At 35.4% G+C, this 14,618-nt stretch overlaps 1 long non-coding RNA gene across 1 annotated transcript; it reads left to right on the top strand.

The window, feature by feature from the left end:
- The first annotated feature begins 343 nt into the window (after positions 1-343).
- LOC123548899 (uncharacterized) lies at positions 344-5,523 on the top strand. Its single transcript, XR_008369820.1, has 5 exons — positions 344-449; positions 908-1,007; positions 1,509-1,607; positions 2,020-2,104; positions 2,721-5,523. It is a non-coding gene; the product is annotated as an uncharacterized LOC123548899 (long non-coding RNA).
- Positions 5,524-14,618: the final 9,095 nt, after the last annotated feature.

The following is a 14,618-nucleotide window of genomic DNA, read 5'->3' as shown; positions in this document are numbered from 1 at the left end:
CCAGGTGTTAATACTTTGCTTAGAGTATACGAATCAAATTATTTAAGTGACATGAGTATGTATTATCGAAAATAACTATAAAAAATCAACACACTTTCATGTTACTAATATTATTTCTCATTAAAAAGATTATTTTATCAAAAATGATAATAGGGAAGAAAAAAAAACCTGATATAAAAAAAAGTAATGTTTTGAAAGTCTGAGTCAGTTTCTTAGAACTTGATTCGATTGTTTAAACCACATGCAAGACGTTCCGTTTTATTAAACGTGACGTATGCACAAGTTTAGACAAAGTACTAGAGCCGATTTCGCAATCGAATACCGTCGGAAGTAGAACATTTATGTCAACACCGGTTTCGTATTTTCACGTGAAAACGGCCGAAAACTGAGAGGTTATCAACAAATTATAGGTTTACGGGTACCATGAGGATTTTTCATGCATTTAAACGGTAAGTATAATGTTTATGGATTATTCAATACATTATGAAAGTAAACTGTTACGCTTTAAATGGAAATGCTGAAAGAAAAGTCGATAAGAAAATATTGACTTTCTACTTTCACTTTCATCGTCGCTTTTTAAATTGCCCAAAAATGTTCTTTCTGTTAATTTGTTTTTTCTTGTTTTTTGTTTGTAGATACATAACCCTGTAGCAAATTATTGTGTGAAATGACAGCTTATTTAAAGCATCTGTGATTAACTGGGCCTAAGTTTACCGATTTTTCCTTTTAGGGTGACCTTTGACCTTATAATAGCTTATAGTCTGTTCTATGTATTTTAGCTGTAGTCAAAACAGAATGTAATTGAGATAAAATGAATTTTCAAAATAAACTGTTGCAAATTGTAGGAAAAGAATAACATAATATATTTATTATAAGTTATTGAAATATTATAATTACCTCATTTCAGACAAAAGTACAAGCGAACAGATGACACATTAAAGTGGCTGCAGAAGCTTGAAAAGTTAGATAGAGCAGAGGCAGTCAAAACTGTGGGATAATACTTCTATGTAATTTCTTTTTAAAGGCAATTTATACAGGATGGAAGGGTATCTCATACAATGTTTTACAATTTACATGTAGTTTTATCTCTCTTTATGATGTTGAGAGTAAACAAGTCAGTGACATCTAATTAACACTTGTAAACTATTGACAGTTGATATATATATTAGACAGCATTTGATAAAATGCAATTGCCTATCAATATTAAAAAGAGCAAACTGTTGACAATTAACAGGCAGGTCATTCTTTTAAATGACACCATAAATAAACTTTCATAATTTGTTTTTCTTCCAACTTCTGGATTTAGACTGGAACCTATTCCAAACTATGAACTGGTAAATTATATAAGGAGTCATGTAATGATTATGGATGGGATACATTATACGTGAATGGACAATAATAATTGGAAATAATAATATTTTTTATAGGTTAAGGTGATTTTATAAAGATGGTGTTATGGTTTTTGCATGATGACTCTTTTCACAGATTTTATCATTTATATATTTCAGGGTTTCCAACATGTCTAGTCAAGTTGACAGAAGTGAAAGATGGTCTGATGGTACAATGATGTACAAATGATACTCTTTAACAAGTTTAACATGTCAAGGGTAATATAATGCCAGTTATTAAAATTACATTCCCATAAACATTTAACAGATACACAATTGTAAATGTAATTAAAATGATTTTATGAAGTTTCATGAAGGATGCATGGTACAGCCAACCATTTTGAATCAAGAAATTTTGACTTAGGTAAAGATATCTATTCAGACTTCTTAACTCTTAGCCTTTCATATGATACAGAAATAAAAGAACTACTATTATCGGCCACTAACCATGTTTCAAAGCTTTTAAACACACTATAGCAGTAACCATTTTGTTTAAATATCTTTAATGCAATGTTTTCTTGATATCTGTCACTTGATGTTTTCAATGGATTAGAGTCCTAATTTAATGTAAAGTCTGTAGATTTCAGTAATGGAAGTACAAAATTTGTAGGAAGTTGTTTCTTTATTTCAGTGTAAAATGTTCTGTGGATTCATATGATGAGAATGCCAATGTTGATCTGTATGACTTAATTAAACACAGATATTGATACCTTCAGGTAATTGTTTACAATATTCAAAGAGTTACAATGTAATTCAGTTATTGATTTGGCATATATCACTTCAAGAGGCTTGTGTAAAGTTTGTTTCACATGAGACCAATGGTCAGGTATGATATATAAACTTTACACTTACAAAAAGAAATTATACAGTACCAAATAATTATATACTTATGAATGTAACTTTCCAAATACCGTATCTTACATTTTCCTCCTGAAATTAATTAAAAAGGTAAACACAATTCTATTGTTATAAGCTTAAAAAGGTGAATGTAATATATAAATTATGAAATGTCAAGTATAAGGTGTTTTAATTTCAAAGTATTTAAGATATAGAATAAAATATAGCCTGCCGTCATAATATTCCAAAATACAAAGTGTGTCATATATATATATTTTAGGTCAAATAGTAAGGTCAAGTGAGTGACTTAGGGTCACTATTGGCCTCTTGATATATTCTACTAAAATTGGTCTTATGCATAAGATATGTTGAAGTTTTATTAATCCAGTAACACTTTTATTCTACCTGTTATTCAGAAATATACATATTTTGAATATTAAAGAGATGCAGACACCTCGAATACAGAGTTACTACATTATGCATTTCTTTCTTCAGATATATACCTGTGAAATCTTCAGTGTCACCGTTTAGCTATTGTTCAAGATCAGTGTCTGCAGCTTGCACAGTTTAGTATAGAGGAGCCTTCTGAATCAATTTTGTTACATATTTGCTGTTATTGTAGGACACACATGTAGAGAGCAACAAGTCCTGTCCAAATGTGCATGTAAATGTGATTCAGAAACTTTGAGAATATGTAAACATTACACTGTTATAATTTTCAAAATACTGTGTCTTGTAGTGTATCAGTACGGTTTTGTCTCAGTTTATAGCACAGTATGTTCACAAATCAAACTTAAGATCATAGTTATCAGTATTATTAAAATCATTAATTATTTGTATGGTGACAAAATTTAATTTCATTCAATACCACAGTAAAACGTTTGATAATTTTCGTTTTTAAAGTTGTAAGTTTAAAGTTGGCATAAATTATTTTTCTCCTTCATAAATCTAAAAGTGATTGGTCATTATAATTGCAATATCATTTTAGTATGACAAAGTTTATATTGAACTGAAACACTAATGTAAATTTTTGAACTATTCAATGCATTTTCTTCAGTCTTAAAACATTTGTTTATCGTACATGTCATGGCCCATAACTCCTCCATATTACTTGTGTTTTGTCCTTTTTCGTTTCACTGAAGGATAGGTAGAGGTATTGCACATCCATTTTTTAGCATCCTGATTTTGTAAAGTGTTGTATGTAAGGTTTTATCTCGGAATTATGTCTCGTCTAAAGGTGGGGAGAGGTATTGTTTATGCCTTCTCGTCTATCCGCATTAAGCCTGTCTGGCTTTAAGAGGACAAGCTGCTGGCCAGATTTTGATAAAACTTCACAGGAATGATCAGTACCAAGCATAGTGTTGTGCATATCGATTGCACGTTTCGTTTCGATGCACTAAATTGCAGCCAGAGCTAAAAGTAGACAAATCTTGTCGGCTTTCACAGGTCAAAACTACTTAACAGATTTTGATGAAACTTCACAGGAGTGATCAGTACCACGTATATTTTTGCATATCACCGACACTTTTCATTTTGCTGCACAAAATAGCCGCCATAGCATAAAGGTATACGTAGGTGGGAGACATGTTTTGTCATAAAAATACCTAAAACACCTCCCACTTTGTTAATGAAAAATGTATTAAACTTCTTACAATTGCAAACTGTAATAATTTGACATTAAATGCACTAGTTACATAACTGCATTTGGCTTTTTTCATAATTATTGCCCTTTTCTTACCATAGCAATAATTTGTGTAACATGTTACCTCATTAAGCATCATAAGATCAGAAAGTTCTATGACTCAGAAATGTTGGCCCTTTTGTACTTGTCATGAGTATGTTTTCAGTATTTTATATTGTCATTACTTTTTGTTGTGCGAGTTTACGGAAATGAAAACTTAGTTGTCCAAATGGTGTGCCTGTGCCTGTCCTGATTTGTTTGTCTGGACAATATATTATTGATTAGTCTTCACGAAACTTTGCAGGTTAATTTCCTTAAGTTCCCTGTCAACTTTGATAGTGGCATGGTTATTTTAAAAGTGATGTCACCACTGTACTAGTCAAACGTTTTGTATTTCAGATTTTTATCACATTATAGGCTACTGGTCTTTAGCAGCCTTCATAAAACTTTCATAAAAGTTTCCAAAAATGTTGTATTTTGATTTGAACTGGCATTATTCAAACATTAAGAAGTAGTACTATAAGGCAACATTTGACCTCTGTTCCAGTACTTTTTGATTTTCTCTGTTACTATGAAGTTGCCTTTTCCTAGAAATTGGTTGGCTTATTTTTTATGATCTTATGTTTTTAATGAATTGTAGCTATATGTTCTTTTTCTCATGAAAATGTCCATTTTTATATAATTCATATTTTTTTACTGTCAACAAAGTGCAATACCACATACTTATCACTTTCATTAACATACTTGTACTATTTTCATAAAACATTATATAAATCATTATATTTCATATAAACAGAATTTAATAAATATTTAAGAACATCAGTGTTTTCTTTGATTGCTACATGAAACTGACCATAGGTCAATTTAGGGTCAATTCTGACACTTTATATGCAAATTGATAAGGGAGATAATTAGTACTGTCTTAAGTAACCAATATTTAGTTACACAGTTACCTTCCCTTTACACAGGTAGGACTATTTGTTGTTGATCATCTTTTGAACATTATTCCATCACTGATGACCGATCATTGAAAATAAAAGTTGTTGTATCATGCAATGGCATCATATATGACAATATTTACTTTTTTATTTCATTTTTTAAACATTCTTTAAATTAGGTACAATGCCTACAAGTTAGTGTGAGAGAAATAAACATTGTGTGAAAGTGCTTACAAATATATTCACCTTATTAGATGAACTGAATTCAACACTGGATCTTATTTTTACATGTGTTTTACTAGGACAGTTGGTGATTTTTTTTACACTTTTTAATGTTTCATACACACATTAGTATAATAGTCATTTTACATGTATACTACTTTGAGAAGTATTTAGTCACGTAGTTCTTCCGAACTATAATCCTGTGTTTTATTAAAACGCAGAGTATAGCATGTTTGCTACTATTCATGACACTTAATTAAGGTGGTCTCTGTCCGTATTGGGAGGAAGAGTGTGGGTCTTCCTCTGAAAGTTTTTGATATACATTACAGGTATAAAATGGGTGGCCTCTGGTGCATTTTTGGTCTAAATGAGGTACTGGAGTGGAACTCCCCTCATTTTAGGGGGGTCAGGGGTTCTCCTCATGAAAAAATTTAAAATACAGGTATGAAATGATAGGTTCTAGTGCTTTTTTTTTTTTTGGGTGGGGGGGGGGGCTAATTTTGATTATAGGAGCACAGACACTTTGGGCTCGGACCTTCACACACCCCATTCTCCTCCGCCCCTGGTTAAGTTTAGCCAATATATTTTAGCATTTCACCATGTATAAAGCATATGTGACGATCATAAAACGCATTTTGTAACATTTCAGCGTGTTTTTAAAAAATGTATTTTTACCATCAAGGCTCTCAATATTAAAATGCTAAAATATATTGGCTAAACTTAACCAGGGGCGTAGGAGAATGGGGTGTGTGGAGGTCCGAACCCCAAGTGTCTGTGTATAGGAGGAGATATTCCTGTCATTTTAGGGGGGTAAGGGGACTCTCACCTTGAAAATTTTGGAATACAGGTATGAAATGGTGGCCTCTGGTGCATTGTTTGGTCTAAATTTTGAGGTTTAGGATGGATACTCCACTCATTTTAGGGGAAATGAAATGGTGACCTCTGGTGCGTTTTGGGTCTAAATTTTGAGAAAATATTAATCCTTAGCCAAAATAGTTTGGTGCAACTTTGATGAGTATAGGTCACTTCTCAGTCGACTGGGGCAGAGTGGGGGGGGACCTGGAACCGGGCCTGGGTGATAATTTGCTTTAGTTTTGTTTTAAATATGCATTTCATGTGTGTTTTTTTTTTTTTTTTTTGTTTTTTTTTTAGCTGTTTCAGTTTTTCATATTTCCCTTTATGACAGTTTTTAGGTCTTGACCTAGAACAGCAGCTACCACATGGTTTTTAATTTATCATTATTACATTTAGAATTGTTGTTGCCATGTCATTATGTTCTGCTATGTGCTAAAAATGTTTTTAGGTTCGTTTTACAAACTAGATCTTTTAAAGTTTGTAGTTCTTGTAATCATTGTCTTTCTTTTACACCTTTTATACTTTTGTTTCTTGTAAATTTGTTAATACGTAGTCGGTTCAAAGGCACATGGAGTGTTTATTTTTGTAATTTTACTTGTTTTGCCGGATCAACATAAAATTTATCTTATCTTACCTTAAAACTTCTTGTTTAAATTATAAATTCATGAAACATTTAAAGAAGCTAATGTTGCCCCAGTTCAGAAGGAAAACAGAGGCAACTATATCTGTCCTGTCAGTATATTATCGATTATGTAAAAGATCTTTGAAAGGTCAATTAATGCTCAGTAAATGCATATATAGCCATTTTAGTAACTTCTTATTTGCTTTTAGGGCATGTTATGGCTGCTGAAGTACCATTCTTAAGATAACAGAATACTGCAGTAACATTTCTTGATGAAAATAAATATGTTGCGGCCATTTAAATGTTCTTCTAAACTTTCGACTGCCTCCCCGAGGATCCCCTACTCATGAAACTTTGTGTCTCAGATCAAGCCATCTAATTATCTTAGCAACACTAAGGGTCACACTCAAGTGCCCTCAGATGTTTAGTGTATACATAATTTAGTTAACATTTTCATTAATGACATTTTGATTTTTTTGGATAAACATGATCTTTATGATTATTCTGATGATAACACTCTTTCCTGCATTGTCACAAACATAGATAACATTGTGAATTCTTAAGAGTCAGATAGTCAATATTTGATCGAATGGTTCTTTGACAAAACCCAGACAGTTGCCATTGGTAAAAACAGGGATCAAAATATATCTTTTAACATAAATGGGAGAATTATTTCTTGTGATGAGAATTTGAAACTTTTAGGGGTAACATTTGATTTTAAACAAAAATTAACATAAAATATACATTTTTCCTAACATCTGCAGAAGGGATGAACAATCCAATATAATCTTAATTACACTTATGTAAGTTGAGCACATTAATTTATTAACTCCTTGATATTATCAAACATTTAATTTTCCGCTCACTTGGCATTTTTGTGGTGAAACTTACATTAGAAAAGATTCAGGAGAGACTTTTTTCTGCGTTTCATCTATGATGCTTATAAATCTGTTTATGATTTACTGTTAAACCAAATCTAAATTACTAACTTTGAAAATGAGAAGAATCAGAGCTATGACATTAGAAATTAGAATTCCATAGAATTATCCTGAATCAAGGATCCGTGTATTTATATGACCTAGTTAATGTTAAAACACACTCTTAATTTTTGGTACAAAAATGTAGTTAAAATGTAGTTAAGAACTTAAGGTATTAGATGCCTAATAGAAATGTTTACAAAATGGCATTTGTTTTGTATATTTTTAAAGGTGACCGTGCTTCGCACTGTTTTGCAATTTTTTAACAACTTTTACCGTGCCGTTTTTTTTTTATAAATTTTGTATAACTTATGGTATCTCCTAAAGCTCAAGTAGAGACAAATTTCAAAGTGATGGCCACTATCCAGAACGTTTGCAGAGAACTCATTTTACCATTAATTTCATCTGGGATCATTTTTTCAGCTCAAATAACTCTTTTTCAGGAAATGATATTTTAATATTTTTTTCAGTTCTTGTATTTTGATGTAGTTAAGTACACATATATTTAATATAGATAGCTCCTACTTGAAATTTGTATTTTCAGTTACAATGCCTACAAAGTTCTTACCAGAACCACATGTTTTTCGAAAGGTTTCAACCTTTCTGTGCTTTCAGCGCTTTGATTACAGCTGTATCCAATTTGCATAATTCGAACTGTTTTTACAGTCGTTTTACAACTGTAAATTGAAATCTACAGCTGTGAAATTTATGTTGTTATATGATATCTACAGGTGTAACTTGAAATGATCGTGACTGTAATTCTGAAAGAAATAAAAGTCTTTTACAGCTGTGAAATTTTGTACAGGATTTAATTTAAATAATTTATAGCAAAACAGTGCTTTATCACTATTTATACACGATGGGCGGTTATACGTCGGGCGTAATAATTTCACTAATATGTTTTTATTGTAAAATTTATATCAAATATGATGGAACTGTTTCTTCGCGCAAACATGACGCCAATAGTAGGTATTTGTTAAAACACGCCAGGACCGGAAACGGTAATACGTCTTGCGGCAGAATTCAGTTCGAGCGAAAATTATTGCGAATTATTCAGCAATGCGAATAACTATTCAGTTTGTGTATAAATTAATCAAAACATTTGTGCAATGTGACATTTTGTTTAAAACATGTTTTTATGTAAAATATTTCATGAAATCTGAAAGGGCTATTTCTTGATGCGTACATGGCGCTAAATATCACGTTGACGTGACGTCAACATAACATCGTTGTGATGATTAAAGCATTGTTAGTCATATTAGAATTATTGGACGCTGAGAATATCAGCAGTAACAAGGATTCGAGCCCATTTCCGTACACCTATAAAATGCTTTAAATTCAGATTTTCCGGACATTTCACTATTCTTTGTCGAAACATTATGCATAAAGTGCTGAAACTGATTACATTTCTTATCTTATAAAGACCCCAACAATGATCTAAAATGACCAAACCTTGGTTTAAGGGCATCATTTCGGTGCAGAATAAAGCATTAACTGAGTATAAAAAACATGTTCTAATTTCGCGACGAGGCCTTCTTTGGACGTATGCCGTCGGCATCCTGAAGCTAGCAAGACATTTCGACCCCAAGACATTTCAACCCCAAGAGACAATTCGACCCCAAGACATTTCAACCCAAACTCCTTGGACATTTCGACCCCATTCAATGATATGCCTGAAAACATCTAAGAATGCCGTCATTATTATAATTAAGCTTTAATCTATCCGAAACGTCCAAGATTCATCCTGAATATATGTATTGTTACTTTTACCAGCAGTATATCAACATGTTTTATTTCATCCCAAAATCCCACTGGACATTAAAAACTTTAAAAAATATGATGCCATTGGTATCCTGAACATCCACCGGCAAAGTAATATGTAGGACTTTTTGAACAAACATACCAACAATAATCGATATCGTGAAATGCATAAAAGCTGCGAATAACAGCAGCAAGAGGGCTTGAAGCCCGTTTCCTGAGACATAAAAAGACAAAAACATTATAAAAAGAACAGCCAATAATGCAATAACGGGCTCGGGTGCCAACCAATCCCTTGGGATTCTGCAGATATTATAACACGAAAAAACATGCGTTATCCCTACAATAACTTTGATTTAAATGAAGAACAATTTTCTTTGTGTTGGAGTGAAAGGAGTACGTGTGTGACTTGCAAAATAGGCACCAATTTATCAAATTTTAATGGCAATTTTTAACTCTGCGTGTATGACAGATTATAGAGATGTAAAGCCCTAATATTTCATTGAAGATAATCTCCTGAATGACCGCCCTTAGGCTTTTGGTCGAAATTATCAGAAGTTGGTTTTAATGACTTGTGTAAAAATTATAATCAAGTTATATTTCACATTCCAAGACGTCTGCTAACTGAATAAAAACTCTTTTTACATAATAGTTACTGTTTCTTTTTCAGTGATGCAGTGGTATAAATTTACAATTTTGGTACATGATGTTTTTTATTGCTAGTAGCTGCGCACATGGGTTCAAAACATAACTCTGTTTAACATATTTTTAAGACAGAAAGAGTTACATGGAAGTTAAATTTCTTTTCAGAGACCCCTACCTCAAAGTCATACTTAGTGGTCAAAGGTCAAACTTGGTGCTGTTAGTCCTTTTGACACCTGTCATCTAGTTTCAGCGTAAAAAAATTCCTAAGATGTTGTATGGCATGCAGAAGGATAATTGTCTGATATTTCACCTGTCCTAAATAAATGACGTATAAATCTGAAGTATTGATGTTAATTAATTGTGCAAATAGTTTGATTGTAACTACTGTAATACTATGCCCTATGAGTTCCCCACATTGGCCAGTAATAGATTCTATATTTTCTTTCTAAACTGTCGATAAGCTGAACGGTGTTGTAATTTTGCAAAGGCACGAGTCATATGTTTGTCCTTGTAAACACGTATCGTCAATATAAGCCGTGCTAATATGACCTTTTGCACACAGGCTTGAGTACTTTTGTGAAAATTCTTGGCACAATAGTTAACCCCATGACTAATGCAGTGAACTGGTACTTTTGTCCCTAATGAATAAAGCGAAATTATTTCCTATCGTTTGTCCTAATTGGTATTAAATAATAAGCATCTGATATGTCCACTGAGCCAAAATAACAATCTTTGGCCATTAAACTAACAGTTGTTTTAAGCGCTTCCATCTTAAAATGTATATATTATGTTGCATGTTCTTGTTAAACTGTTTTAGATTTAAAACGATTCACATTCTACCATCTTTTGGGTCATGCAGATATGTTTGAAAATATATTCCCCTTTATCTAATGAAGGAAAAGTTATAAATACTCAAATCTAATATTATTTCTTTGTGTCTCTCATGTTCTGTGAGTAGTTCTTGCTGAAGTTCATAGATCTGTTGCCTGCATTCCTGTATGTCTTCTTATTCTGGTAATTTTTCTGGTAGGGCCTGCTTTGCTGTGTTTGTGAGGGAGGGTTGCCCTGATGCAACTGGCTGTTCTTGCCCCCCTCCCTTTGTATAAAAAATCCTGCTAAACTTTGCAGGAGGTCGTGGGTTCGATCCTCGGCTGCGTCATACCAAAGACGTAAAAACTGGTACACGTAGCTTCCTCGCTTGGCGCTCAGCATTAAGAGGGTAGTGCTAGGACTGGTCAGCCCGGTGTCACTATAATGTGACTGGGTGGGGTATCATGTCACGTGTCTACGGCGTGATATTTCAGTGAGGCAGCACTATAAAGTTGGGCATTGTGCTCACTGCTACAAGTAGACACCGTCGTTTATATAACTGAAAAATTGTTGAAAAAGTCGTTAAACCGGAACACACACATTAACATCACCGTTCACCAATCATAATTTTACGTGGTGCGATTTTATAATCATTTATTCTATTACATCTACATCTATCTACATCTATGCGATACATCGTCTCAGTCACTCTTGACTATTACGCGATGGGTGGTTACGTGGTCAGAAAAAAGAGAAAATAATAGGATAAAGAAGAAGCATGACAGATCAAAGAAAGAATACTTAAGTAAAAGATCTTCCCAGCTGCGTTTTCGCCTTTCTTCCCCCCCCCCCCCCCCCCCCAGGCCTCTCCGGTTATGGTAGCCACGCCAGCACAGCCCCGGGGATCATCAATGGTTTACTTACAGCTGGGATCCTACACCTTAAATAGAGAGATCGGACAGCCCCCGCTTAAAGGATACTAAGTCGGAGGCCTCTGCAATGGATGCAGGCAGGTTGTTCCATGGTGTTATCAACCTTGGAAAGAAGGAGTTCTTGTAGTAGGCAGTAGATGTTGAAATTTGCCTGTACTTTAGAGAGTGAGAGGATCTGGTGGTTGTTCTGGCTGGGGTCAAGAACTGGTCTGCGGGGATGTCTACGAGATCGTTGACAATCTTGAAGAACATGGTCAGTTGTGCCTTGGTTCTTCTGGCCTCCAGCGTTTCCCAATCCAGTTGGCCAAGCATGGATGTGACGCTGCTGGTGTTGTGGTAGCGGTTGGTGGCGTACCTCGCAGCTCTTCTCTGTACCATCTCTAGTTTGTGTGTTAGATTCTTAGTGTGTGGGTTCCATATAGTTGAGCAGTATTCTAGGTGTGGTCGGACTAATCAGTTGTAAGCGTTGCTCTTGACAGATTGGTTTGAGATTCTAAGGTTACGGCGGAGAAATCCTAATGTACTGTTGGCCTTTTTAGTGTAGTGATCTTATCTATGTGAATGTTCCATGAGAGGTTTTCAGTGAGGTGGACGCCCAAATACTTGGTGACTGTATCGACTTCGAGTGTATGGCCTTTCAATGTGTAGTTAAAGATGAAGGGATTTCTCTTCCTATACACACGTAGAACACTGCATTTTTCGGGATGGAACGACATACCCCACTTCTTTTCCCATTCTGCAAGTTTTCTGAGGTCTTCTTCTAGGATTTTTGAGTCATCTAAGGAGTTGATTTGCCTGTATATGATACAATCATCGGCAAAGAGCCTAGTTTTGGAGGTTACTTGTTGAGGGAGGTCATTTATGAAGGCCAGAAATGAAATCGGCCCCAGGACACTGCCTTGGGGGACACCGCTGATGACCGATTCCGACTCGGAGGTAGCGCCATCAACCACCACTCGCTGTGTCCTGTTAGACAGGAAGGCGTTGATCCAGTCCAGTGTCTTGCCTCTTACCCCGTAGTGTTCCAGTTTTGTCAGCAGACGAGTATGTGGGACCCGGTCGAAGGCCTTGGAAAAGTCAAGTACAGCCAAGTCGTGTTGCTTCCCTTTATCCAGGGCGGACACAAGCTCTTCCACCAGGGTCAATAGCTGTGTCTCGCAACTCCGCCTTCTCCTGAACCAGTGTTGGCTGTCTGTAAGGATATTGTAGTTGTCGAAATGGCTCATCATACTGCTTACAATGACATGTTCTAGTAGTTTGCAGCAAATACATGTGAGTGATACCGGTCTGTAGTTACTTGCTTTGTAGCGTTCGCCCTTTTTGAAGATGGCAGATACGTTTGCAGTCCTCCAGACCTCTGGAATTTTGCCGGTCGATAGGCATTTCCTGTATATCACACAGAGGAATGGGGCACACTGGTCAGCTAGCTCTTTCAGGAGTCTCGCCGGGATCATGTCAGGGCCTGCTGCTTTCAGTGGGTTGAGCTGCTTTAGGAGTTTGAGTATCCCTGGTGTCTCAACTACTATATCTGGCATTGTCGGGAATGGCTCTTCTTCGGGCTGTGGTACAGATGTTTTGTCCTCGCATGTAAAAACTGATTTATATTGCTGGTTCAGGATGTTCGCTTTATCTATTGGATCGTTAAAAAGTTTGCCTTTGTCTTTAAGTGGGGAAATGCCGCAGTCATCTTTTTAGTGACTTGATGTAGTTCCAAAAACGTTCCTGTTTGCCTGGTCGCTGTTGGTCATCTTCAACTGGGTCTTCAATGAGTCCTTCGATGTATTTCCAATACTCTTGTCTTTCGATCTTTTGTGTCTTACTTCTAGCTTTTTGGTATTTAAGTTTATCGCATGATTTGCCGGATGATTTTTGCTTGTCATATAGTTTCTTTAGTCATCTGAAGTTTGATTTAATGATTTTGTTGATCCATGGCTTGTGCGTCTTGCTCCCGGAGACTAGTTTGGATGGTATGTGTTGATTAGCAAGGGTCTTTAGCTTATCTTCAAATATCTTCCAGGATTGGTTCACGTCCATATGTTGGGTGGTGTCTTCAAAGGTCGTGTAATATTCTTCCAATTCTGCTTTCATTTTTGGGAAGTCTGCTTTTTTGTAGATATGGACATTCCGTGGTTGCTTCTTAACTTTCATGGGACGTAGACTGGACTCTATGAAGACGGCGTCATGGTCACCTATACCAGGGAGGACTTCACATTTGTTAACTAGTGTGGTGTTGTTCGTGAAGAATAAATCAAGTATGTTGCTGGTATAAGTAGTTGTTCTTGTAGGCGAAGTTACAGTCTGGTCTAAGAAGTGGTCTCTAGTAACATCAATTAGTTGTTGGCATTGACGTGTTTGTGTTGAGTTGAGTTTGGGGCATTCATTTGACCAGTCGATGTCTGGTAGGTTAAAATCCCCTCCCAGCCATAGATGAGCGCCTCTTGGTATCCTGTCGAGAGCGTGACCTAGACAATCCAGATACTCTGGGTCTGATTTTGATGGAGGTTTGTAGAACGAACCTATATATAGATGTTGTGATCCTTTGATCTTGACTCTACACCATACAACTTCACAGTCTTCTTGCAGGGTAATTTCAGATGGCTCTTCGCTATCATACGTGTTAGAGACCAATATGAAGACCCCTCCACCTTGATTTCCTGTTTGTCGATCGCGGCGATATGATTTGAAGTCTGCCGGAAATACTTCTGCTGACTTGATGGTATCGTCTAGCCAAGATTCTGTGCGATAACAATGTCTGCTTGGGTAGATGAGATCATGTTCTCAAGTTGATCTCTCTTACCCGGGCTTTTAATGGACTGGCAATTAACTACAAGTATTCTGAGAGGTAGATCAGATCGCTTTTTCGCTGAATTATCTACAGTTGAACTATGTCGTCGTTGTGGAGATGATGTTGCATTTGGACAAGAAAAGCTGATTTCGCTTTCGCTGGCAATAG

The sequence above is a fragment of the Mercenaria mercenaria genome, chromosome 2, assembly GCF_021730395.1.
Source record: "Mercenaria mercenaria strain notata chromosome 2, MADL_Memer_1, whole genome shotgun sequence".
Taxonomy (NCBI): domain Eukaryota; kingdom Metazoa; phylum Mollusca; class Bivalvia; order Venerida; family Veneridae; genus Mercenaria; species Mercenaria mercenaria.
This window is presented reverse-complemented; position numbering and strand designations above follow the sequence as displayed.